This window comes from Acinonyx jubatus, chromosome A2 (genome assembly GCF_027475565.1).
Source record: "Acinonyx jubatus isolate Ajub_Pintada_27869175 chromosome A2, VMU_Ajub_asm_v1.0, whole genome shotgun sequence".
NCBI lineage: Eukaryota > Metazoa > Chordata > Mammalia > Carnivora > Felidae > Acinonyx > Acinonyx jubatus.
Window position 1 is genome coordinate 161,655,305 of NC_069383.1, and position 6,000 is coordinate 161,661,304.

General features: G+C 60.4%; 1 long non-coding RNA gene across 1 annotated transcript; it reads left to right on the top strand.

The window, feature by feature from the left end:
• The first annotated feature begins 1,303 nt into the window (after nt 1-1,303).
• Nucleotides 1,304-4,033, top strand: LOC128314656 (uncharacterized). The gene is made up of 3 exons (XR_008296512.1): nt 1,304-1,427; nt 3,494-3,669; nt 3,894-4,033. It is a non-coding gene; the product is annotated as an uncharacterized LOC128314656 (long non-coding RNA).
• The last annotated feature ends 1,967 nt before the right edge of the window (nt 4,034-6,000 follow it).

Here is a 6,000-nt window from a genome sequence, read left to right on the forward strand (position 1 = left end):
TACCTGGGGGGGGGGGGGGGCGTGTAGGTGGGTCCACCAAGGCCCCAGGTCCCAGGGCACCAGGCTGAATATTCAACAAGAGTGAATAATCACCAGCGCTCCGGGTCACATGAGATCCCGCCGTTGAGTGTGGCACGTGGCTCTCTGAAAATGTTAGCTAGTGACGGCCACGGTCCTGGAGGACTTACCGTGGGCCAGGCGGGGGACTGAGCAACCTTGGCGCTTATCACCAGGCCAGGATCAGAGGCGCCAACAGGGCCGGTGAGGGAGATAAATACTATTTGAAGTCATAGTCTCAAGAGTTCAAACCAATGCAAAACAAAGGCCACGTGGAACAAAATCGCCAATGTTTTTTTTAAATGTGTATTTAATTTTGAGAGAGACAGAGAGAGAGAGAGAGTGAGAGAGCCTGAACGGGGGAGGGGCAGAGAGAGAGGGAGACACAGCATCCGAAGCAGGCCCCAGGCTCCGAGCTGTCAGCACAGAGCGGGATGCAGGGCTCGAACTCGTGAACCGTGAGATCATGACCTGAGCTGAAGTCGGACACTTCACCGACTGAGTCGACCAGGCGCCCCCGAGCTATCCAATGTTACAGACCACTCTGACGCCCTGCTGGCCTCCCCACCTCTTGGCCCAGGTGGGACTTTGTTCTTCCCTCCCTGCTGGGTCCCACTGTGGGAAACAGGGGTGGGCATCCCCGTGACATCAGCCCTGCACAATAGCTCTCTCTCTCTCTCCCCCCCCATCCCCCGGAAGTGAAAGACCCCAGCTTCAGGCATCAGCATCGGGCAACTTGCGGCTGGGGGCCCAGCCTCGATGCCCCCATTTGTCCCCCGTAGGAGCAAAGCCTCTCTCTCACTTCTGTTTCCCATAAGCAAGGTGGGTGGTAGAGACCAGGTCCCCCCCCGCCCCCCCCCCGGCTCCCCCCCTCAGAGACCACCATTCACGAGGCCCTCCTCCGCGGACAAGCACAAACCCCCCAAATTCCGGTTCAGATACACGCTGTAGGCCAATCATGGATCAGTGCTCAGCTTCCGCAGCCAGCCGTCCTGGGTTCAAGTCCCAGCTCGACCTCGAGCAAGCCGTGTGACTCGAGGCCGACCGTTTACCCTCCTCGGCCAAATGCCGCTGGATGAAACGAGTGCAACGGGCGCACGGGGCAAGCTGAGGCCGCCGCCCGGGTCCCCGCCGTCGTGCGGGGCGGGCCGGGCGCAGAGCCGAGCGGCCAAGGCTCGGAGGCGGGGGGGGGGGGGGGGGGACGAGCGGGAGGCCGCGCGCGGCCCGGATCCGCGCTCGGCGGCGGCGCCGAGCGTTTCCATGGCAGCCTGGCGGGAGCCGGCCGGAGCGATTAGGCGTCCCGCATCGCTGCTGCTAAAAATAGCCCGCGCCGCACCGGGCTCATTAGCCGCTGGGCTTTTGGCCGCCAGGTACCCCCTCCCGGCTCCCCTTCCCGCTGGCGCCCGGGCGCAGGAGGATGCGGCGGGGACGCGCGGCCCCGGGACCCGGCCCTGCTCCCCGAGATCGTCCCCAGAGGCAGATCTGATCTCCCTGCGGCGCTGCCCTGAATCCTCGCCCTCGCCCTCGGCTCCCCCGACCGCCCTGACTCCCTCTGGATGCCTCTCAGGGGCTCGCAGCCGCCGCAGCCGCCGCTGCTCGGGGCCCGCCCTTCCCTCCGCGTGGGCCCCCCTGCCTTCTCGCCCTCCGCCCGTCCTGCCTCAGCGGATGCACCGCCTCCTCCGGCAAGCCCGAGTCCCGCCCAGCCCAGCTCGGCCCTCTTCTGGGCGCCTCGTCTCGCTAACCTGCGAGCTCTTGGAGGCAGGAGAGAGCGCGCTCTAGCCCCGGTGGCGGGTGAAGGACACGGCACACAGCCCGCGTTCAGGCTTTGTGGAAAGAGCCGGGGAATGAAACGATCCATGTGGGATGCGGGGATGTCCCGGGGGAGGAGGGGTGGCCGCTCCGACTGTGCGTCCCCACAGCCCTCCGTGGGCCAGGCTCAGCCATCTGCTTCCTTTGCAGAGGGTGGCCCGGCTGCGTGACCCGGCCGAGGCCACGGGCTCTCTCTGGTCCGCTTTTGGGGGAGCAGTGGGCAGGATTTCCGGAGCCGGGAAGGGCAGTTCCGCGGCCGGCCACATGGTGGCCCGTTTGGCACGCTACAGCTTGGTTGCAGCAAGGCTGGGCCGCGCACAGGGGACTTCCGGGGAAATCAGGAGGCGGAGATGGGGCGCTGGGCAGTTTGCAGCAGGGGAGGGTTAGCGGGAAAGAGAGGAAGTCCGGGGCCTGCAATATGGGTGGTGACGCTGCGCAAAACTTTTGATTATCAGAGACCTGTTGTTGCCATGATTCCATGACCCGGTCTGTGAAACCGTTAAGACCGTGGCTTCCAGTGAAAGAGAAGCTCACCGTTCCCGTCCTCACTGTCCCGGCATCATCCCAGGCTGCCGCGGTGACTCCACAATCACCAGGGACCAGACTTCTTTTACCTTGTTCCTCTAGCCCCTCAGCTGAACTCCCATCTGTGGACCATAGTGGCTGCTCCAGCTCCTGCCATCACAAATACCTCCCAGCCGAGAGGGCGGAGGCGGGAGGGGAGAAGGGCTGGAGGAGGGCCTGTGCGTCCCTGCTGAGGTTACAACCTGGAAGTTACATGAGTGATTTATGCTCATATCCTGTCGTCCACTCTGTAGCCAAATGGTCACGCTGAGCTGCAAGGGGGGCTGGGAAGTATAGTCTTTAGCGGGGAAGGTTCTCTTTCTTTCTTTTTCTTTCTTTCTTTCTTTCTTTCTTTCTTTCTTCTTTCTTTCTTTCTTTCTTTCTTTCTTTCTTAAGTTTATTTATTTATTTTGAGAGAGAGAGCAAGGAAGGGGCCAAAAGAGAGAGAGAGACAGAATCCCAAGCAGGCTCTATGCTGTGCTGACAGTGCAGGGCTTGAGGCAGGACTCGAACACCCCCACCCCCACCCCCACCCGCCCCGGGCGCCCCTGGGAAGATTCTATTTCTAAAGGAGAAAACAGAATGAATATCAAGGGCCAGCTCACAGCCTCTGCCACTGAGGGGGCTGGGAAGGAAGAGTGGACCTTTGTCACTGTTTCCATGATCCTAGCAGAGTGATGCCCTTTCTCCTCGATCTCTGGACAAGGAGACTGGCACGACCCTCTCCCCCTCACTCACTCTGCTCCAGCCACACGAGCCTCCTTACTGTTCCTCCAGCATGCCAGACTCAGTCCTGCCCAGCAAGGGCCCTTGCACAGGCTTCCCTCCACCTGGGATGCTCTTTCTCCACATCTCTCCATGGCTCCCTCCTTCCCGTCCTTCAGCTCTCTGCTCAGCTGTCACCCTCTCCGAGACCTTCCCTGAATGCCCTGTTTAAAATTACAACCTGCCCTCCCTCCCCTCTTCCTGCCCCTTCCAGAAACCTTCCCTGCCCTCATATTCTTCCGAGCACTTTGCACTCTTTAAAGCCCTGTAGGTTTACTCGCTCTGTCTCCCCCACCAGGCCGTGAGCTGGACCGGGGCAGAGCTTTCTGCCTCTTATGTTCGCTGTCGCGGTCCCAGTGCCTGGACCAGTGCCTGGCCCTCAGTCGGGGCTCAGGAAATATTCTGAACGACAGCCCTGAGTATATAAAGAATTCCCCTTTTACAGATATGGAAACTGAGGTCCCAGGGGTAAGGGTGATTCACCCATGGTCACATGCTGGTGGTGGGCAAAATATGGCCGCGTTGCCCGCCTGGCTCCCATCTCCTCTCTGTCGGCCTCTTTCTCCACCTTTCTCTCCCGCCCCCCCGCCGCCCCCCCCCCCCCCCCCCCGCGACCTATTCACCAGTTTTGGTTCAGGTTCTGCTTGTGTTTCCTGGAGCACATTCCTGATGCCTGAACAGATTTCTGATGCTTGCAGCAGCCGAGAAGAGCCCGGGGGTGACCCAAGAGGCGCCCCTGTGCCTGGGCCCCTGGCCGCTGTGTCGCATTTCAATGCCACGCAAGTATAAAGGCACGTGCAAATTTAAAATCGCACCCGAAGTTCTTCCGGCCCCAATTGTAGAGGTGTGGAGAGATGAGGCACGAGGGGCGGGGGAGGGCCCCGGGAACACGGCCAAGAGCAGACAGAGGTGGGGTTGCACGCCTCTTGCTTCCTCCCCGCTGTTGGGCAAGGCTCACTGCCACCCAGGGTGGGGCAAAGCTTTGGTCTTAGGTTCGAATCCTGCCTTGCGTGGCCTCGGGTGTCTTCTTTTCCACCCGCCCCCGGTCTCAGGTTTCTACTGAGAAATACCCCACTGTGTGCAGAGCCTGGCCTACGGATGGTGCTCCCACGAGGCAGGAAGGTGAGGACATCAACTGTCTCCCCGAGGCTGCAGACCACCCCCCCCCCCCGCCCACCCCAGACCCTCTCCACCTTCCCGGCCTCGCTCCCTATTCCCTCGGCCGCCCTGTGCCAGGTTTCTGTTTAGTTTAATAATCTCCTGAAAGTTTAATTGTTGTTTTATTCATCCGTGACCTTTTTCTCTCATCTGGAGACGTATTATTGCTAATCTACAAATTTCAAGAACCAGATTTATTTGCAAAACCAATTACCTGCCTATGCAAATGACCTCTTTCGGTGCCCGCCTCCCAGGCCAGCTGGCTGGTGGGGGGAGAGGGGGGAGCCACCGTCCGCCCCCGTTAGAGCCGCTGCTCAAACACTTGGAAGCCAACTTATCTATAATTCCTCCGAGTGGGGCAGCCCTCTCGGCCCAGGAGTTAATTAGAATCGCAGTAATCAAGGAAGGCCCTGACCCCACATCTCTCAGCTCTGACCTCCTAGAGGGGCCTCTTGAAGTGGCCGGAGGCTCTGATTGCCTTCCTACCTGGCCTTTCTGACGGGAACGATGCCCGTTCAGTCGTTCGCTCGCTCATTCATTCGTTCACTAATTCAGAATCGCTCGCGAGAGTGGCCTGTGTGCCAGGCACTGTTCTAGGCTCTGGAGGCGAAGCAGGGGACAGACGGGCCGGCCAGGAAGGAAGATGTCTCCGCCTGTACGAAGCTGACAGCTGAAGAGAGAGAAAACAAGCAAGATCAATAAGGAAAAGCCCCGTTCCTGGAGGGCTTTCCCCGGCATCGTGGCCAGCCTGATGCGTCCTTCTACGGTCTCAGCTCACATGTCACCTCCTCAAGGAAGCCTCCCCTGATCACCCCAGCTAGCGGGCACCTTCCCCGAACCGTGAAGTCCCCTTTCCCTGCTCCCTGAAGTTAGATTAGGCGTTTGTGTGCTGCCTTCTGTCTCCCGCAGCTTAAATATCAGCCCCTGGAGGACGGAGGGGCCGTGGTTGTTTTGGGTACAGCTGCATCCCCAGCACCCAGAGCGGCACCTGGGCGCTCCACAATCCTTTGTTGAATGAATGAATGAGTGAATGAATGAATGAACGCATGGACGGACGATGGGTGATGCAGGGGGCAGAAGGCCCTGCTTGTCATCGTGCGGAGGACACGATAACTTCTCCCTGTGGTCGTCTTGGCCTCGGCAATTTACCTTGGCCTCTGGGGCCGAAATGTTCCCATTTCACAGACAGAACACGGAGGCTGCCAGAAAACAACAGCTCAGGGGTCTCCCTCAGGGGTCCTCAGGGCTCCTGCAGCTGCCCCAGCAGAAGGAAGGGACAGAGAGGTCACGGGTCAGAGCCCGGGCTGGCGGGCAGGACCTCAAGTTCTCTGGCCACGCCCAGGTCTCCTTCCCCTGGGCTTTGAGACTCCACCCACCCCTGGTTTCCCTCCCACCTCTCAGGCCTCCTCCTCTCCTTTGCCTCCTGCCCATCCCCCTGGAGACTCCCCAGCGGCTCCCCCCACCCCGCCCGGTCCGGGGGGCAGCAACCTCCCCTGAAACCCACTCCTTGTCCAGGGTCCTCACATCATGTCCAGGGCCCGCTTCACGTGCCCTGCCCTTGAGCTGTGGGGCATCTAGCTCTTCTTTGCGTATACTGTTCCCTCTACCTGTGACACTGTTCCCCTTTGGAGCCCTGTCATGTCCTCC